This window comes from Amyelois transitella, chromosome 21, assembly GCF_032362555.1.
Source record: "Amyelois transitella isolate CPQ chromosome 21, ilAmyTran1.1, whole genome shotgun sequence".
Classification (NCBI taxonomy): Eukaryota; Metazoa; Arthropoda; class Insecta; order Lepidoptera; family Pyralidae; genus Amyelois; species Amyelois transitella.
This window is the reverse complement of record NC_083524.1, coordinates 7833859-7855239: the sequence shown is the minus strand read 5'-3', so window position 1 is coordinate 7855239 and position 21381 is coordinate 7833859.

Sequence of the window (21381 nt, the reverse complement as noted above, 5' to 3'; positions counted from 1 at the left end):
AGAGCAAGTTACAACACTTCACAGCTCTGTACCCAAATACTAGTACATACATACATACATACATAAAATGACGCCTCTTTCCCGGAGGGGTAGGCAGAGACTACCTCTTTCCACTTGCCACGATCTCTGCATACTTCTTTCGCTTCGTCCACATTCATTCGTCCCAAATACTAGTCTACCGATATATATTTTTTCACAACGCCCGGAGCGACCATATAAACTCATATGAGCTGTATTTACATGCCCTTGTGATCACAGCTTTAGGCATTATGAAAGGGTCCCCTAGGGATAGACTTAAGGCTTTTAGGTAAACGATTTATGTTATTTCAGGCTTGACGCTCTTCCTAGGTGATTTTTTATTCATATTGAATAGGACGTCCTGGTGAAGGGTCAGGTCAAAAGTGCCCGAAACCGCCGAGCTTGCATGAAGAGAGTTATGAATGTGGAGGAAGCAAAGGAAGTATGCAGGGATCGTGGCAAGTGGAAAGAGGTAGTCTCTGCCTACCCCTCCGGGAAAGAGGCGTGAGTTTATGTATGTATGTATGTATTGAATAGTTAATTACGTTGAGGAATAACATCGTGAGGAAAGATGCGCATGCGCGTATTGCGCATTTTTGCATTTTTTTTATTATGTGCTTAAGCATTCTGTTGGCTATATTTTTCAAGATTCGGTCTTCAAGATTATTCTAAACACAACAATTTGGGTTAGGTTCACCTGCAATGGTTGCGGAGGTCAGACGGGAGTCGCTTCGTGTAAAAACTTGACTTACCTAATATAGGATCGTGGTCACAGGCGGATCCTGGGCTCTTCCCCGGATATATGAGGACATAAATTATTTACAAAACAGGATACAATGTTACACTGACCACTGAGGGGTCCCACAAACTTAAATAATATTTTTTTTTTGTGTGTAGTTTAGGAATTTGATTTTATTTCAATTAGTTTTAATTTATTTTTTAAATTACGCGCTTATCTCATGAACTACTGGTTCGAATTCTTCTTTTTGTGTTGAAAAGACCATTTATCGAGGAAGATTTTAGGCTATATAACATCACGCTGCAACTATTAGGAGCGAAGAAATAGTGGAAAATGTAAAAAAAAACGGGGAAAATTATTCATTCTTGAGGGCTTCAATGATGCCCGAAATAATTATTCAACGCGGACGAAGTCGCGAGCGCAGCTAAAAAATAAATAAAATAATAAGTGAAAAATTTAACAATATGTTCATCTGTTGAATATGTTGACAAAACAAAACAAACCCTTCTTTCGCCCAGTAAGTTTTTCTTTAACGACTGTAAACAAAACAACATAACTTTTTGCTCCCCAAGTTATTCTAACCTCTTAATTTCACAAACAACCTTGCGTTTTTAGGGTTCCGCACCCAAGGAGTATAAACTGGACCTAATATTATAGTACCGTGTGGTTCCCGGCACCAATAAAAAAGAGTAGGACCACTCCATCTCGTTCCCATGGATATCGGAAGAGGCGACTAAGTGATAGACATGTAACCTTGGGATTCTTCTTTTAGGCGATGGACTAGCAACCTGTCACTATCTGGATCTCAATTCTATCAATAAGCCAAACAGCTGAACGTGGCCTATCAGTCTTTTCAACCGACCGTTGACTCTGTCTACCCTACAAGGGATATAGACGTGTTTATGTTTGTATGTATATTATTGAGACTTGGCTGTCCGTCTGTATGTCACCCGGCTGTATCTCTGAAACCTTGATAGCTAGACCGATGACATTTATATAGATGTCGTGGTTCATTCAACCATTATCCAATACGAGTTAGGTTCTCCTGCAAATGTTGCGGAGGTCAGATGGGAGTCGCTTCGCTTTAAAACCTGACTCACCCAATCCAGGATCATGATCAAAGAGGCTATCCGGGATTCTCTCCAGAGAGGTGAGAATGTAACTAGGAATTACGCAAGGAAGAAAAGGTGTATTTCTGTTCTGGAACAATGTAAATACTAGTAAATAAAGCGGCACATACAACAAACGTGTTTTTCTTTTTATTATTTTTGGCTGTTGGCTCTGTCTACCCCACAAGGGATATAGACTTGATAATATATATGTATATAAATCCACCGAATCCAGCATGTAAGTGACTTTTCGACTAATTGACTACCACCTCTATATTTATGTGGTCATCAAAGTGTAGCTTAGTTGTAAATATCCTTTAGTAACTTTGGATAAATGGATTGTACAGAATTCTTTGTGCGCGAGTCCGACTCGCTCTTGGCCAGTTTTTATTTTTTCCTTTCTCTTAAGAAGGCGACAAGGGATGTAATTTTCATGGTAATAAGAGTACAGGCGACGACACAAGCGGTATTCAGTTTTCATTATTGTAAAAAGACTCTATTGAGACAAATAATAAGTAGGTATGCTGAGTTCATACGATTATTATTATTTTTACCTAAAGGCATTTTTTTTTACGAGACTTAAATTAAAAACATAACAGTCAACTGTGCCGCTTATCTGACAGAAATGTTATTTATTTATGTAAACAAAATTATATACAGGAGCAGTTATTACAGAAATTCTAGTACAAAGGTGCTACTTATTTCAAAAGAAATCTCTTTCAGTAGACCCATGAGAGGAAAGATGAATGTTTGTTCAAGAAACATATTTTAAGTGGAAAAATACACACTTAATCAAGTTTTAAATTGGAAAAATTACCTTGAAACTTTTCCTATTTTTTTTAAGAGACTTAAATTAAAAATATAACAGTCAACTGTGCCGCTTATCTGACAGAAATGTTATTTATTTATTTATGTACACAAAATTATATACAGGAGCATTTATTACATAAATTCTAGTACAAAGGTGCTACTTATTTCAAAAGAAATCATTTTCAGTAGACCCATGAGAGGAAAGATGAATGTTTGTTCAAGAAACATATTTTAAGTGGAAAAATACACACTTAATCAAGTTTTAAATTGGAAAAATTACCTTGAAAATTTTCCTTCATCTCTTACTGATTGGTATAATTAGAATGAGACAGAGATGAACGGACAAAAAACTCTCCTTCTAATTGGTGTAATTTGAAAGATATGAAAATAATGGACGTCTTTTTTAAAATTCTGTAATTAATACATTATTTTAAAATGGTTTTTCTAAATATATAATTTTTGAAAGAATATAATACTTTTGGTTTTGACGGTATTTAAAGTAACGCAGACTTTCTAATTCATGGTAAGTAATTATACAATAAGCTAATTAAAATTCTTCTTTTTATAGTCATAATAATATTTTCTTTGCTGGTCTAGTAGCAAAGAAAAAAGAACATAGCGAGTTGCCAGCTGCTTCTCTCATCTGCTCGTGCAGATTGTAAAAGTCAGTCAAGGGAAGGTTAATAAACTTGGGATTCTTTAAGGAAATGAACTAGCAACGTGTCACTGTTTGAATCCCGACTCCATCATCAAGCCGTGCCGTGTGGTTCCCGGCACCAATACAAAAAAGAATAGAACCACTCCATCTCTTTCCTATGGATGTCGTAAAAGGCGACTAAGGCATAGGCTTACAAACTTGGGATTCTTTTTTTAGGCGATGGGCTAGCAACCTGTCACTATTTGAACTTCAATTATATCTTTTAATCCTTTTACGATATCCATGGTAAGAGATGAAATGAAATGGTCCTATTCTAAAGGGCCTGGAACCACACGGCACCATGTTTAATTCGCCTTGAACACGTGTTAATTCCTTAAAGGGTAACATTTGTTACCGCTTCTTCTGCACGGACGCCTTGGAAGCGGCAGTAAACATAGTTTTGAGTAATTTATTTGACGTCAACCAATGTTGTGAAATCAAAAGATTCGACAATTATTAAGCGATATGAAATATTCTTTACCTAATAATGAATAAAAATTATGAATTTAAATTTGAATATGGTAGACAGAGCCAACCCAACAACAGTCTCAAAAAAGACTGAAATTTTAAGGAAAAAGCTTAAATAATAAAATTGAGTAAAGTAACCTAACCTAACCGTGAAATGTCAATAAAATCTATTATGTGGTGATATATTAAATGTCAGTCACCTCCCCTTTTATATATACGGATTTAGATTCGTTATCAACAAAGAGGGAAATTTGTAACTCGGTTTCAAACCTTCCTTGATTTCTTTCCTGCCTCTGATTTGGCATGGCCGTACTACGGTTTCTCGATTCGAGTCACCAGATATAACTGTATAATTGACTATATAAATAAAGTCACGCCCCTTTCCCAGAGGGGTAGGCGGATACCACATACTTTCTTCCGCTAAATATTTTTCCGCTAACTTTTTGCAAAATAAAATATAAAAAAAAACTTAAATGTAGTGATTTGAAAACGACAAAACAATATTATATGGAACCAAACAAAATCGTAATTGTAATTTTAAAATATTCTTTACTGATATTTTACTGCTATATATTGTTATAAATCTTGGCTAAAATTGTCTCTGTCTACCCCGCAAGGGATAAAGACGTGATTATATGTATGTATGTAAATAAAATATAATAATAAGGAATAGGCTTACAAACTTGGGATTCTTTTTTCAGGCGATGGGCTAGCAACCTGTCACTATTAGAATCTCAATTCTTTCATTAAGCCAAATAGCTGAACGTGGCCATTCAGTCTTTTCAAGAATGTTGGCTCTGTCTACCCTACAAGGGAATATAGACGTGACCATATGTATGTATGTATGTATGTAAATATTGTTATATTATTTATAGACGTGATTATATGAATGAATCATGAAATCATGAAATTCGAAAACCTTTTAAAATGCAATGAATAACTAAATAAAAAGACTTTCTAAACACCGCCTATATCTATATCTACGTAATATCAAATAAAATAAATTCCCAAACAGTTTTCGTTCGAGTTTTTGTGATAACGGCGGTCTTCCGTCCCTTTTTAATATATAGCCCGTGTTATCGCATTAAGATTGAGAGTCGGGGAGGCTACTGTATAATTTTTGCCCATTTTTTGACCGGGATGACCTCCCGACTTTCTATTTGCAAGTTTATTATGTTCGCTGGTTTATGAAGTTCGTTAAAAAGACAGAATGTTTTATACAGTTGTAGGAAAATTGTTTTTAGTGTCTAATATATTGTTTAAATAACATATATTAACGGTTATATTTCCGAGTAGGGGTAAAAGGGTCAGGTCAAGAGTACCCGAAACCGCCGAGTTTGCATGAAGAGAGTTATGAATGTGGATGAAGCGAAGGAAGTATGCAGAGATCGTGGCAAGTGGAAAGATGTAATCTCTGCCTACCTCTCCGGTAAAGAGGCGTGATTTTATGTATGTATATTTCCGATTTAAAGATGATGGGATAGCAACATGATATTATCTGTTAATTTCATACATACATATAGACTTGGGGTAAACAGAGTCAACAGTCTTAAAAAGACTGAATGGCCACGTTCAGCTATTTGGCTTAGCAACCTGTCACTATTTGAATGTCAGCTGAACGTTCCGTTTCAGTGTGTCAAGACTACTAGCTCTGTCTACCCCGCAAGGGATATAGACGTGATCATATGAATGATTTTTTTTCAGTGCTAGCCCTAGGAACTGCAGACGTACACTTTCACTACATATAAAGTCTCCCTATTTTCAATGTCAGTATGTATGCACTAATCTCGAAAAGTTGTGGCCGGATTTTGTCTTCTGAGGAAGGTTTATATCTGTACATACTACCCGTTCGAATCCAGGGCGGATTGCTAGCAATAAAAACACAATCAAGCCATAACATAAATTGTGTTTATAATAAATTTATTTGTAGTTACACCCGCTGGACCGAATTAATTTTGAAATAATAATCAAGCGGCACTCGGCGGGACTGTCCGTTAAATTACCGCTTAATCACTTCCGACGGTTAAAGTTAAATACGCCTATGTGCCATTTGTCATTCTACTAATTTGTAATTTATCAGGTTAAAATTTTAATTGTAATTATAGTTATTTACGTACATTCATACATACATAATATCACGCCTCTTTCCCGGAGGGATAGACAGAGACTACAATTTTCCACTTGCCACGATCTCTGCATACTTCCTTCGCTTCATACACATTCATAACTCTCTTCATGCAAGCTCGGCGGTTTCGGGTACTCTTGTACCTAAAGTTATTTACATGATATTATTTGGACATTGGTTTAATTAATTTTTAAAGTCATTGATTTACTGATTCGTAACTAGACTGTTGACATACTGAGCCGATTATGATATAAATCATTGGTATTTTGATTCTTGTAAATAATTATTAGTTAATCATATGGTGTTAACATTTTTTTTGAAAAATTTTTTGTTCAATGACGTTTAGAATAGAACCACTCCATATTTTTCCTATGAATGTCGTAAAAGGTGACTAATCGCTAACTCGGGATTCCTTTTTTAGGCGATGGGCTAGCAAACTGTCAATATTTGAATACAGATTAATAATTCCTACCCCCGAAACAAGGCACGCACGAAAAACTATCGCTGTTTCGCTTTTTATTACGACGCGAAACGAGACAGCGTCAGTTTTTTCAGCGCGCGATAAAAACTTTGTCTGAAATCAAACCAGCCTCAGGTGAAAACATCTAAACACGCCATTATATATTTTGTATTTACGTGTAATTCACAAAAAAAGGTGTATCCATAACGGCGCTCTTAAGCAGCCGTTAAAAAAACGTGGTAAGCGCTTAAACATACCATTAATAATAAAATTCACGGTTTCGCCGATAAAGCGGCGTCCACGATGCTCCTAAGAAATTCTTTCATTAGTAAAATACAAAAGACTCCGGCTGAAGCAGTATTTCTTTGAGCAAATTGCCTATAAATTTTTATTATGGCCTCTCTTATTTGAGGTACAGAGTTTCTGTAAATAGGTTGTTTTATTATGTAAGTGACCATGATTTGTGGGTCCTATTCAATGGAATGTCCGGTGACAAGAGGAAAATGAACACGGAAATTGTGACCTGGAATGTACATTAAGTGTTTACATAAACGTCACGTCTTCATCTTTTACGGAGTAAACAGAGTCAGCAGGTCCAAAGACAATGCATATTATCTTTATTGCCTATAAAAAATAACATATAAAGTAGAAATATACATTATGAATATATTGAGCAAAGGCGGACTTATCGCTAAGCAATTTCTTCCAGCCAACCTTTGGATAGTGAAAGGCAAAACATGAAACCGGGTGTACAGCATAGATATAAGTTCATTCATTCATTCATTCAAATTAGATATTCTTCTCCATGATTGGGAAAGTCAGGTTTTTACGCGAAGCCCGCGGCATTTTGGGGTCGGTAGAAGAGGGACTGTAGCGACATCGTCTACGTCACTCGCCACTGACCAATCACAGCGCATTGTGCTACACAATCAACAAAGAGTCTTAATTGCGCAAGCAAAGATTTCATTTCGTGCCGTGTGATTCCCGGCACCAATACAAAAAAGAATAGGATCACTCCATCTATGTCCTAAAGATGTCGTAAAAAGCGACTAAAGGATAGGCTTACATACTTTGGATTCTTTTTTAGGCGATGGGCTAGCAACCTGTCACTATTTGAATCACAGTTCTATCATTAAGCCAAATAGCTAAATGTTGCCATTCAGTCATTTGAAGACTGTTGGTTCTGTCTACCTCGCAAGGGATATAGACGTGACCATATATATGTATGTTTGTAAAGATTTCATAGATTGCAGAATAAATACAAACTCTGAATCAATATCGACTTCCCGCTGAATTTTAGTTAATATCCTTCAGACCAAGTATTTTTTCATAGATCAGAAAAAAAGAAACAACATCATATCTTGCGTAGTTCCCCAGGACACCAAGTCCGGCGGAAGATCTTCGCGTTGATGGCGGTCGAGCCCGAAACATCGCTCCCGTAACCATATTGAAAAAAAAACCTGTAATGCATCAAACACTCCTTTCCGTGAAGATGGTTATTAGCTCCATGTTTTCCCAGCCATCGATTCTGCCATCCTTAAGATAAATTTACCGACGAACCCCGAACTCTAACCTAATGGAGCGTGAAGTGTAATGAGGGCTCGGTCGATCCTCGGGTGCTGACAAAATTACTACTCCAGTTGGTAAGGGAATATGAATATTTTGTTCAGAATGACTTTGTCAAAATTTGTACAGTTTTGGCATAGAAAATTTCGCGTCGTGCTCTTCCGCGGAGCCGCCTATTCAAAATCATTTTAAAAAATTCTTGCTTCTTAAAAAACTTGGTATTTTTCTTGCGGTATCGGCGATGGGCTAGCAACCTGTCACTATTTGAATCTCAATTCTATCATTTTGCCAAACAGCTGAACGTGGTCTATCGGTATTTTCAAAACTGTCAGCTCTGTCTACATCGCTAGGGATATAGACGTGATTATATTTATGTATTTAAAAGATTAAGAATTTATAATAGCGATTATTCAAGACTTTACCAGCCAGTCAAATATATATATATATAAATATAAATATATATACGGGACAAATTACACAGATTGACTTAGCCTCGAAGTAAATTCGAGACTTGTGTTACGAGATACTAACTCAACGATACTTTATTTTATAATAATACTTATATACTTATATAGATAAACATCCAAGACCCATGCCAATCAGAAAAAGTTCTTTTCTCATCATGCCCCGGCCAGTATTCGAACCCGGGACCTCCGGTGTCACAGACAAGCGTACTACCGCTGCGCCACATTGGCGACACATATACACAGCGAAATAATGATTTTCCCCTTTTGTAAGCATTCATGTAAAACGAACTCTATTATGTGCATTCAAAAACTTGAACCCAGACACATACAGTAAAATGGATTGGAGTTCGCACACGCTGGGTGCATTGCGCAGTAGGATTGGATCCGTGAATGATAGTGCAGTTCAAATCTACTACGACCACCATTGACTATTATTCGTTTATATAAACCTAGACGAGGCGTTGTAATAAAATGCCTTTCGTCCGCATCGAAACCTTATCAATCCCGCGGTAACTTCGGGATAAAAAGTAGCCTATATGTTATTCTGGGTCTTCAGCTACCTACATACCAAATTTTGTTAAAATTGTGTTTGCGTGAAAGAGTAACAAACATCCATACTGACATACAAACTTTCGCATTTATAATATTACACACACATACACATACACATATGGTCACGTCTATATCCTTTGTGAGGTAGACAGAGAGAACAGTCTTATAAAGACTGATAGGCCATGTTCAGCTGTTTGGCTTAGTGATAAATTGAGATTCAAATACTGACAGGTTGCTAGCCTAAAAAAAGAATCCCAAGTTTGTAAGCCTATCCCGTAGTCGCCTTTTACGACATCCATAGGAAAGAGATGGAGTGGTCTTATTCTTTTTATGTACTGGTACTACTGCCGGGAACCACACGGCATAAGAAAGGTAAAACTAAAAGAAAACTCTCATATATATATATATATATGAGAGGTTTTCTATATATATATATATATATAATACGTTAAACGCAGACTAGTGTAGTGTCAAAAAGGTCATTGGCATCTTTATTTTTAGGTGTGAATTTGTTTGATACCGTTCGCTATCTACGAATTGGAACGACGCGACAGCAAAAGAAAAATAAAATAAAATCCGTGTTCAATGAACACTAGTGACGGGCCGCGTAGATATCTACACGTGCATTATTCAACTTAACATACATGTACATAAGTACTCAATTTCTTTGCCATGGATGTCTTGAAATGCGATTAAGGCATAGGTTTATAAACGTGGGCAATTTTACATACATACATACATACATACATAAGTACTCAATTTCTTTCCCATGAATATCATAAAGGCGACTAAGGCTAATAAACTTGGGATTTTTCTTTTAGGCGATGGGCTTGGAATGGATGGAATTGAGATTCAAATAGTGACAGGTTGCTAACCTGTCACTATTTGAATCTCAATTCTATCATTAAGCCAAACAGCTGAACGTGGCCTATCAGTCTTTTAAAGACTGTTGGCTCTGTCCACCCCGTAATGGATATTATGAAACATTAAGTAACATGTGTCACATGAGTGCAAATTCTACGTTTGCGACAAGTGTTCAAGGAAATAGCTACATAAAGTCTAAACTTAGTCTATTGACTCTGTCTGCCCCGTAAGGGACAAAGACGTATGTAAAGAAAGTCCGCACAGATCCGAAACGTGTACCAATTAGGGCAGTAGCAATCCGCCGCGGATTTGCGGTGCTAAATCCGTATTATTTCTCACTCCATCCAGGAATCTTTAGGGTGGCCACATTTTTTGTGGAACGGTTTGTGTAGTGAAATTCATGTTCAAAACTTTTATTCATTATTATGGTACACTTCAACATCACTTAATAATTGGCATATCTTTTGGTTTCACAACATTTGGTTCACTTCAAACAACGTCGCGTATCTCGTCACCGCCCGGGGACCCTATATCATATTTTGTAGTATCAGGATAATTTAATTTTTGGAAAGAAAGAAAAATACTGAAAGGCCACGTTCAGCTGTTTGGCTTTACACAAAATCGGGATTCAAACAGTGACAAGTTGCTAGCCCATCGCCTACAATCCCAAGTTTATTAGCCTTTCCCTTAGTCGCCTTTTACAACATCCATAGGAAAGATATGGAATGGTCCTATTCTAAAGTGCAGGCAACCACAAGGCACGGCAGATACATACATAAAATCACGCCTCTTTCCCGGAGGGGTAGGCAGAGACTACCTCATTCCACTTGCCACGATCTCTGCATACTTCCTTCGCTTCATCCACATTCATAACTCTTCATGCAAGCTCGGCGGTTTCGGGTACTTTTGACCTGACCCTTTACCAGGACGTCCTTAATTTGATCAAGATACGTTCGTCTAGGTCTTCCCACTCCGACCTTTCCCTCCACACTCTCCTTGTATATCTGCTTAGTCTACCTGCTTTCATTCATCCAGATATGAGAAAAAAATCAATAAAATCTGTTTCATAGTCACCCTACCTGATCTCGGCTTCGGTGGAGGCGGCGAGCGGTGAATTCGTTAGAACATAAAACATTTAAATGTATAGAAACGGAGGCGAAAGGAAAATTTACTATTGGATAGTAGCAGTGATAAATTTACAGTTGTAATTAGTTCAAGCGATTTCTTGGCGTTGTCTTAAAAATGTGAAATACTAGCTGTCCCGGCAAACGTTGTTTTGCCATATATTTTTTTTTAATTACAAAAAATTAAATTTTTCTTTTTTATTTGTAATTTAATTTTTTTAAGCAGACGTTTTTTTTACTAGAAGTTAAAAAAAATGGTAATGGTTTTTCTGTTTGGTCAGCTGGTTGACTGGTAGAGAATGCCAAACGGCATTAAGTCCGCCTTTTGTGCAATAAAGTTTTAAATAAATAAACCCTTATCACTAAGGGGTATGAAAAATAGATGTTGGCCGATTCTCAGACCTACTCAATATGCTCACAAAATTTCATGAGAATCGTTCAAGCCGTTTCAGAGGAGTACATAAACGAACATTGTGACACGAGAATTTTATATACAAGACTAGCGCTAATCTCCGGCTAGTGATGAAAAATATCCGAAGAAAACCTGCACATTCAGGTAACTGAATGTGTAACCATGATCAATGAAATACGGGTTAGGTTTACCTGCAAAAGTTGCGGAGGTCAGATGGAAGTCGCTTCGTGTAAAAACCTGACTCACCCAATCCAGGATGCATGGTCAAAGGTATACCCCGGGCTCCTCTCCGGAGTGATGATGATGCAATCGGGACTTAAGCCAGGAGGAAGAAGAGTGGCCTTTGATTTAAAGCGATTTACCAGTTTTGCTTTAATTTTATTTTTTTCTATACAAAACTCATTTTTCTTCTTTTAGGCGATTTACTAACAACCTGTCACTATTTGAATCTCAATTCTATCATCAAGCCTAAAAGGTGAACATGGCTTAACAGTCTTTTCAAGACTGTTGGCTCTGTCTACCCCGCAAGGGATAAAGAAGTGACTACACGTATGACTATTATGACGTATGTACGTATGTTTTTTTGAACAAAACGCAGAAATACAAGAGAGAAAAAAAACAGTTTTTCTATACAAATCAAACAAAAGAAGTATTTATATGTAGAAAAGAAAAAGTTTTCTCATCTTTGTTTATATAGGTGTTTATTGGGAAAAGTTTTTCAGTATCCTTGACTGAATCTATCCTATAAACAGTATTTGAACGAGAGAAAATACAAACGAATAAAATACGAACAAGCAAAGACATGAATCATTTATTTAGTTAAATTAAGTATAAACAAAGTGTAACATAAAACATTTTTATGTTTTTATTTGGACCTAAATATAAACGAATTTTTCATAATTTTCCACTAGGAAAATAGTTGATAGTTGTAGCATTAAAATTTTCACCCTTTGGTCACATTGTATGGAGTGTCATTCATAAAGCAGTACTTTTATACATTTATCTTAAAAATAAATCTTATATTAGAGTAGTTATTTAGTGCCACCTTCAAAAGAATGCAGACTTTTCGCAAATCCCACGGGAACTGTAGTTTTTTACCGGGATGAAGACCTAGACGAACGTATCTTGATCAAATTAAGGACGTTCTGGTAAAGGGTCAGGTCAAAAGTACCCGAAACCGCCGAGCTTTCATGAAGAAAGTAATGAATGTGGATGAAGCGAAGGAAATATGTAGAGATCGTGGCAAGTGGAAAGAGGTTCTGCCTACCCCTCCGGGAAAGAGGCGTGATTTTATGTATGTATGTATGTATGAAAAATGCCCTTTGTCCTTCTCCACACTCTTTATTTTATATACGTAAAATTTCATTCAGATTTGTTCAGTAGATAACCCTTGAATCGACAACAAACAAATGAACCTTCTTTTGCTTTGATAATATTAGAGATAATTAAAGTCTCTGAATAGAATAGCCGTTTTTTCGCTGTAAACAATAAATCAGAAAATATTACAGTATGCTAAAAATAGATAATATTTTTAGGACCTTTGAAAGAGTATCGATACCGGTCCGAATTTAAATTTCGTTCTGACGTCGTCAGAATTTAGACTCGGTCGTAAATTGAAATTCAAGTGAGTACGATAACCGGTGCTACGTGCGTAGCGTGACAAGCTACGGCGTAGCAGTCTCGTAGCAAAGCGCTACGACGAATGATGTAAATCGTGCTTATGTTTTTTTTTGTATTGCTTTATGTTTTGGGATGTTATATCATGATTACCAGAAAATCAAGATGTTTCCGTGTGATTCTCTGCAGCATTCTAAGTGGTAACTTAACTAATTTAAATAAAAAAATTAATCACTCATTATTATGCGACAGCAAATATACAAGGAGAGTGTGGATGGAAAGTTAGAAGTGGGAAGGCGTAGAAAAACGTACCTTGATCAAATAAATCCTGGCAAAATATCAGGTCAAGAGTACCCGAAAGCTTACACGCACGAATTCAGAACGACAGAAAATGAATACAGGTTTTTCGCAAACTCCACGGAATCTATGTATGTTTTTTACCGGGGTGAAAAGTGCCATATGTCCTCCCCCACACTCTTAATAATATAAACGCAAATTATTTTTTTATTTATTTTAATAAGATTCAGGTTTAGTCGATAACGCGTGAAGGAACAACATACAAATAAACTTTCTTTCGCATTTATAATATTATTTGGTATAAGTTTATGTGCCGTGTGGTTCCCGACCCCAATACAAAAAAGAATAGGACCATTCCATCTCTTTCATATGGATGTTGTAAAAGGCGACTAAGGGATAGGCTTACAAACTTGGTATTCTTTTGAGGCGATGGGCTAGCAACCTGTCTACCCCGCAAGGGATATAGACGTGACCATATGTATGTATGTATGCATGTTATGTTACAAAAACCTACTTCAAAGTTGCAAGTCAGATTTCATAGTCGACCCGTAGAATAACCACTAACCTTGAAAACCACTTTGCGAGTAACATGTAAAACATGTACTTTCGAAGTCGGTTAACTGCGCCGTATATTGCTTAGTAAATTTAATGGCCTCTCGGAAACAATCATTAATGCCTGTTTTATGACGAAACGACCTTATTCAGTTAAGATGATTTTCCGAAACATTAATCTGGAAAATTGAAAGCATTTGTTTTGGTGTATTTAGATTTGAAATACAGATGTTTTAATAAGATTTTAAGAGAAAAGTAAACTTGATGAACGATGGGCTAGCAACCTGTCAGTATTTGAATCTTATTTCCATCATTAAGCCAGATTTTTCAAGTTTTTTCAGGTTGGCTGGAAGAGATCCCACTTAGGGATAAGCCCACCTTTGTACTGTACTGTTTTTATTTGTAACTAGAGGCCGCCCGCGACTTCGTCCGCATGGAAACCCTATCAATTCCGCGGGAACTCTGGGATAAAAAGTAGCCTATGTGTTATTCTGGGTCTTCAGCTACCTACATACCAAATTTCATGGTAATCGGTTCAGTAGTTTTTGCGTGAAAGAGTAACAAACATCCATACATCCATACAAACTTTCGCCTTTATAATAGTAGTAGGATGTACTCCTTTAGTGAACAATAAAGCATTTACTTACTTACTTACTAAGCTATACAGCTGAACGTGGCCTTTCAGTATTTTCAAGACTGTTGGCTCTGTCTACCCCGCAAGGGATATAGACTTGATTATATGTATATATGGATAGATTGAATATATAAACTAAATGATTTCTGTACTAAAAATGTACGAAAAAAACTAATGAGAGAAATATTCTAAAATACCGAAATTTCAGAACAATGGTCAAACGAAATAATTGACGTAACGAACTAGGAATTAATTCACGTGATATTCAATATTTCACTAACAATTCTTTTTAAATATAAAATTGATATGATTCGCTTTGTTATATTTGTTAAAAAAAAAACGTATATTAATTACATATTTTTACTTATTTAACTTTCTATTTTACTTATTTAAGTCGGTTGTAAAAGTCTAAATGTCTGTATTTAGGGGTTCGATTTTCAAGAAAACATGTTCAAACAAGGGAGAGGCTAAAAACTTGGGACTCCCCTCTTAGACGATGGGCTAGCAACCTGTCACTATCCATATTCAAATTCAAAACATTTATTCATTATTATGGAACATCCCTTAATAATTGTCATATCTTTTGGTTTTACAACATTGTTTAACATCAGATAAATTACTAAAAACTAACTTTGCTGCCGCTTCCAAAGCGCCAGTGCAGAAGAAGCGGTAACAAACTTCACTGCAGCGTTTTCTTCAACAACGTCTACTTCACAACTATTCAAATTTAAAACAGAAATGTGGATTCGAATCTCAATTCCAACATTAAGCTATACAGCTGAACGTGGCCTTTTTAATCTCTTAGAGACTGTTAACTCTGCCTTCCCCGTAAGGGATAGAGATGTGAATATTTGTAGTCAAGTTCAAAACAAAACATCCCTTTTTATTTCCTTCCTCTGATTCTTAGCATTAGCATAAATATTTAACTGGCTCCGCGCTCATTAAATACAAACAAGTTAAATGTAACTTGCTTGGTTAATGAACCAAACACATGCAACTTACATTAAAACCTAACTAACTTGCCTAAGTTAACTCTATTCAAACTCTTATCGCTTGGATAAACTACTTACATTGCCGTCTGGTTCCTGGCACTTCAGAGTAGGACCACATAGAGGGGGAGGGAGTTTATGCCGTGTAGTTCCCGGCACTAATATAATAAAGAATACGATCACTCCATCTCTTTCCCACGGATGAAGTAATAAGGCAACTAAGGGAAATAAATAGGTAATTTTCTAGTGATTTTTTTTTCTTTTAGGCGACAGGCTAGCAACCTGTCTTTATTTGAATCTCAATTCTATCATTAAGCCCAACAGCTGAACGTGGCCTATCAGTCTTTTAAAGACTGTTGGCTCTGTCTACCCCGCAGTGGATATAGACGTGATTATATTATATATTATAGTATGTACGTTTTTTAGTACATCTTTAACCCTAGTCCAATGTGGGTCATCTTCTCGTGCAATGGTCACGGAGGTCAGACGGAAGTCACTGATAAAAATTGACCTACCCAATCTAGGATAACAGTCACAAGACGCACCCTGGACTTGTTTGAACGCGGTGGTAGTGTTCCTACCTTTGAACTACAGGTCCCGGGTTCATTCCCCGGGCAAGTCATTATGGAAAAATAACTTTTCCTGATTGACCTGGGTCTTAGATGTTTATTATTGTTATCTTATCACAAGACTTAAAATTAACTTGGGACTAGCATAATTGTATAATTCGTTTCTAAAATCTAATACTTTATATATTCTTGTGTATATTTATTAAATTAAAATTCAACGTTCTCCATGCAATTTCTAAAAATGATTTACTACCCTAAACACAATTTTTGGAAAACCTACCACACAATCTTCAAAAAGATATACTTATTGAAAAAAAAACAAATGCAACATTTAACTGGCAATAAAAAGCAAACGGCAAGCAAGATTGAGGGAGGGAAGTGCTCGGTACTGGCAACACAGCGTTAAAAATAAACAGCAAATTGCAACATAAATAACCTAAAAGATTCTGTAATTCACAGCGAGGTTTTGTGAAAGAAAGTTGCTCGTTTATCACAATTAGTGAGGAGAAAAAAAAAACGCAGGGAAAAAAACGATGTTTTGCGACTTTAATTTCGTTTAGTGATGGGACAATTAGCGCCTTGAGTTACACTAGTGTTTTGTTATTCTGTCGCGTTAATGTGTGTTCGTTGTTGAGTCGTGGTTTAGTCGCCGTTTTTGTAAGTGTTAAAATAAGTAAAAGGCGCATATATATCTCGTGCAAGCTTCCAGCCAATCAGAGAAAGTTCATTTCTCATCATGCCCTGGCCGCGATTTGAACCCGGGACCTCCGGTGTCACAGACAAGCGTACTACCGCTGCGCCACAGAGGCCGTCAAAATTTGGTTCATTGTTACATATAAGTATGACTACGTTTTAATTCAAGCCTTTTAATTCTGTTACTTTTACCGCTCTTCCACCGACGCCTTATTAATTGTATTATAATTATTCCATTCCAAACCTCATAATCCCAAGAGTTTCCACACCATTTAGAAACGTTGAAATATAACAGCAGTATTGCTAATAAACATCGAATTTGGGGATTATAACGTATAGAGGATGAAACGGGGATTATTGAGGCGGATCGCGGGATCCGGGAATTTGCACCCATTATCAGGGATTCGGCATTTGGGGACACAATCCCGGGATCGAGAAATCCGGAGCTATTGCGCCCACTTTTTTTTGTAATAATTTGCGTAACAAATATCTTTTTAATTTCAACATGCATACATACATATAATCACGTCTATATCCCTTGCGGGGTTGACAGAGACAACAGTCTGGAAAAGACTGATAGGTCACGCTCAGCTGTTTGGCTTGATGATAGAATTGAGATTCACATAGTGACAGGTTGCTAGCTTATAGCCTAAAAGAATTCCAAGTTTATAAGCCCCCTTGTCGCCTTTTACGACATCCATGGAAAAGAGATGGAGTGGTCCTATTTTTTTTTTGTTATTGGTGCCGGGAACCACACAGCACTTAATTTAACCTAACTTCAAGAAAACTTAAATACACCACCTATATAACATCTCTATTATTTTTAAATTGCGATGCTCAACTACTCTATCTCTCAACTACTTATAAGTAGGTACAATATATGAACCCTTCATATATTGTACCTACTTATAAGTAGTGACAATAATTCAACCTACCAACTATATGATATGCAATAAAGATTTTGAATTGACTTAAATCCGTCGCGTTTTTACTTCGATAAAACGATTTACTATTTTCTTGTGACTGTGTAAATTACTACGCAATAAAGATAATATCCGAAACCGCCGAGCTTGCATGAAGAGTGTTATGAATGTGAATGAAGCGAAGGAAGTATGCAGAGATCGTGGCAAGTGGAATGAGGTAGTCTCTGCCTACCCCTCCGGGAAAGAGGCGTGATTTTATGTTTGTATGTATGTATAAAGATATAACAAACAAACTAACAAACAAACAAACGACGTTGCGCGTGCCATGCTACGGTAAGAGGAGAAGAAAAATAACTATAATTTATTTCCTATTATTTCACATTGTAGGCAGAACGTAAATTACAACTAAGGTATATTAATTTCAGTGCCGCAAGCGATGACCTATGTCGCCCACGCCATGCGTAACTTCATTTATTTCCATAGGCCCTTTACCGCTTTCGTAATGGCTTTCGGAATAAAAAAAAATATATTATATTACTATTTGCAGGACTGTGTACTATTCCAATCTCAACATATTTTAAAAATGCAAATATAACTTTATTTGTTTGTCTGTTGTCTGTTTACCCGTTATCTACTGAACCAAACTTCTTGAAATTTTTTGTATAATTAACAGTCTGGAGAAGAGCATAGGGTACTTTTCATCCCGTTAAAAACTATAGTTCCCGTGGGATTTGCGAAAAACCTGTATACCTTTGTAGGTGGCTGTGTTTTCTTTTGTAGTCGGCGCTAAATTCACGCGGGCTAAGTTGCGGATAAAAACACATTATAATCATCATGGTGGCCTTTTGTGGATTCAGTCTTGGATACAGGCCTCTTCCCTCTTCCTCCACTCTTGGCGCTCTTGCGCCCGGCTTATCCAGTCTCAGCATCCGTGCCGTCTGATGTCTGATATCTGACGACAGTGACTGAATATTGAAAAGCTATTTATTATATAATAGGAAGGCGCTTGAAAATAACGGCGCCAATCACCGCGCTGAACCGTGCCTGATGCAACGCATCTCCCCCGCGATATGACGACGGGGCAATGCTGCCAGTGTGATGGGCACCTTCCCATCAGGTCCGATTCGGGACGGACTTTTTGACAAATAATATATTGACATTTTTGTTTTCTCTTTGACAAATTTTATTGAAATTGATTATATTTATAGAATTACTAGCTGTCCCGGCAAACGTTGTTTTGCATTTCGTGGGTATGAAAAATAGATGTTGGCTGATTCTCAGACCTACTCAATATGCTCACAAAATTTCATGAGAATCGGCCAACCCGGAGGAGGAGTACGGGAACGAACATTGTGACGCGAGAATTTTATACGTAAGAAGATAATAATTTTCGACTAATAGAATGTTGTTTATGATGTCTATATAGATTTTCAATTTTAAATTAAATAAATAATATATAAATATGTAGGTACTTAAACACATTGCCTCTTCATAGTAAAGGCTCGTTTACAGCGGCTAGTATCAAGTGAGAAATAATAAGGGCTAAATTGCCTTACTACATATTATTACCCGGCCTAATTAGGTGGAATGTTTTTGTTTACCCGGCCTAAGGTCGTAAGGTATAATCGAGGTTCATTATTTTGGGAAAATAACTCGATCTTTCAGCAGCTAAGCAAATAGAATAATCATGTTTTATTTTAAAAATCGAATACAATATCAAATGTTTAGATAACGATACCTTAGATTTCCATAAAATTATTTTATTTTTTGACTGGTGATATGATTTTTAAATTGAGGCGTATAATACTACAGATATATGACATAAGTAATAAGAATTTCATTTATTTCGTCTCAAATGGTATAAAATTACCAAATCCAAGTTTTGGATCATCGCCTCACACAGACAGACAGAGCCAGTGTCTCGCAAACACAGAAATTCCACGTTCAGCTGTATGGCTTAAAGATGAAATTGAGATTCAAAAAGTGGCAAGTTCCTTGCCTATCACCTAAAAGAAGAATCCCAATTTTATTATCCCATTTTTTGGACAGACTTTTTCGACATTCATGGACATATAAAGTGGTCCTATTCTGAAGTATCGGTAACCACACGGCACTGATAAACTCAAGATTAAAGTAAGATCGAAAAAAGAAACAGAAAAATAATTAAATCAGAAATATATTTCTGCTGACAGAAATTACATCTTATTAGGTACTTATCACAATCCCTACCTACTGTTTTTAAAATTGAATTAAATATTTAATTAACAGCATTTCCGGCACCAATACAAAAAGGAATAAGACCACTCCATCTCTTTCCCATGGATGTCGTAAAAGGGGACTAAGGGATAAGCTTACAAACTTGGGATTCTTTTTTTAGGCGATGGGCTAGCAACCTGTCATTATTTGAACCTCAATTCTATCATTAAGCCAAATAGCTGAACGTGGCCATTCAGTCTTTTCAAGACTGTTGGCTCTGTCTACCCCGCAAGGGATATAGACGTGACTATATGTATGTATATATTAACTATTATTGGAATCCTCCAAATGGTTCTCAGCTCTCTCAGTCTGAACATCGCAGACCTGAATCTCATTAGAGTTCAAGCCTCACAAAGGCCTTTTCACCGAATTAATGATCAATACATTTTTAATCAGAGCAATTTTCTTTTCATTATTAAGTTTGATATTGTTAACAAAGTTAACTTTAGTGCCGTGTGGTTCCCGGCACCAATACAAAAAAGAATAGGACCATTCCATCTCTTTCCCATGGATGGCGTAAAAGGCGACTAAGGGATAGGCCTATAAAATTGCGATCCTTTTTTTAGGCGATGGGCTAGCAACCTGTCACTATTGGGATCTCAATACCATCATTAAACCGAGTAGCTGAACGTGGCCATTCAGTCTTTTCGGGACTGTTGGCTCTGTCTACCCCGTAAGGGACATAGACGTGACTATATGTATGTATGTTAACTTTAGGGTTAGTTTTGGTCTTACCTTTGAGTTATGGAGGTCAGATACCACTTTCACCACCACACATGGTTCTACCAACCTTTTGGTCATGCGACCCGAATTATGGGAGGAGTGCGCTATTAACGCGTCTTCTCTTTAATAGCGCACCCTTTCTTGACCCCATACAAACTCATTCATTCATATAATCACGTCTATATCCCTTGCGGGGTAGACAGAGCCAGCAGTCTAGAAATACTAGCCGCTGAACGTTGTTTAGCTTAATGATAGAATTGAGATTCAAATAGTGACAAGTTGCTAGCCCATCGCCTAAAAGAGGAATTTCAAGTTTATAAGCCTATCCCTTAGTCACCTTTCACGACATCTGTGGTAAGAAGAGATGGAGTCGTCCTATTCTTTATTATATTGGTGCCGGGAACCACACGACACAAACTCCCTCCCCCTTTACCGGCCATATAGTTTTGTATTACTCATGCATACATATGTACGATCGCGTTCATATCTGCAGTCATAGTTTTAAAATTCTTACGGGTTAAAATAGCGTGCACTGTGGTTCCAATAGATACACACACACATGCATATTTAAAAAGAATAAATATTTCATCAAATGAATACGGTCTTTAAAACCAATGATTACTAAGAAAAACAGTTTATTATTCTATGACATATAACATAACAAAACAGAAAGAGACGGTAATCAACGATGGCCGAACTGGGCCCGATAATTGTCGA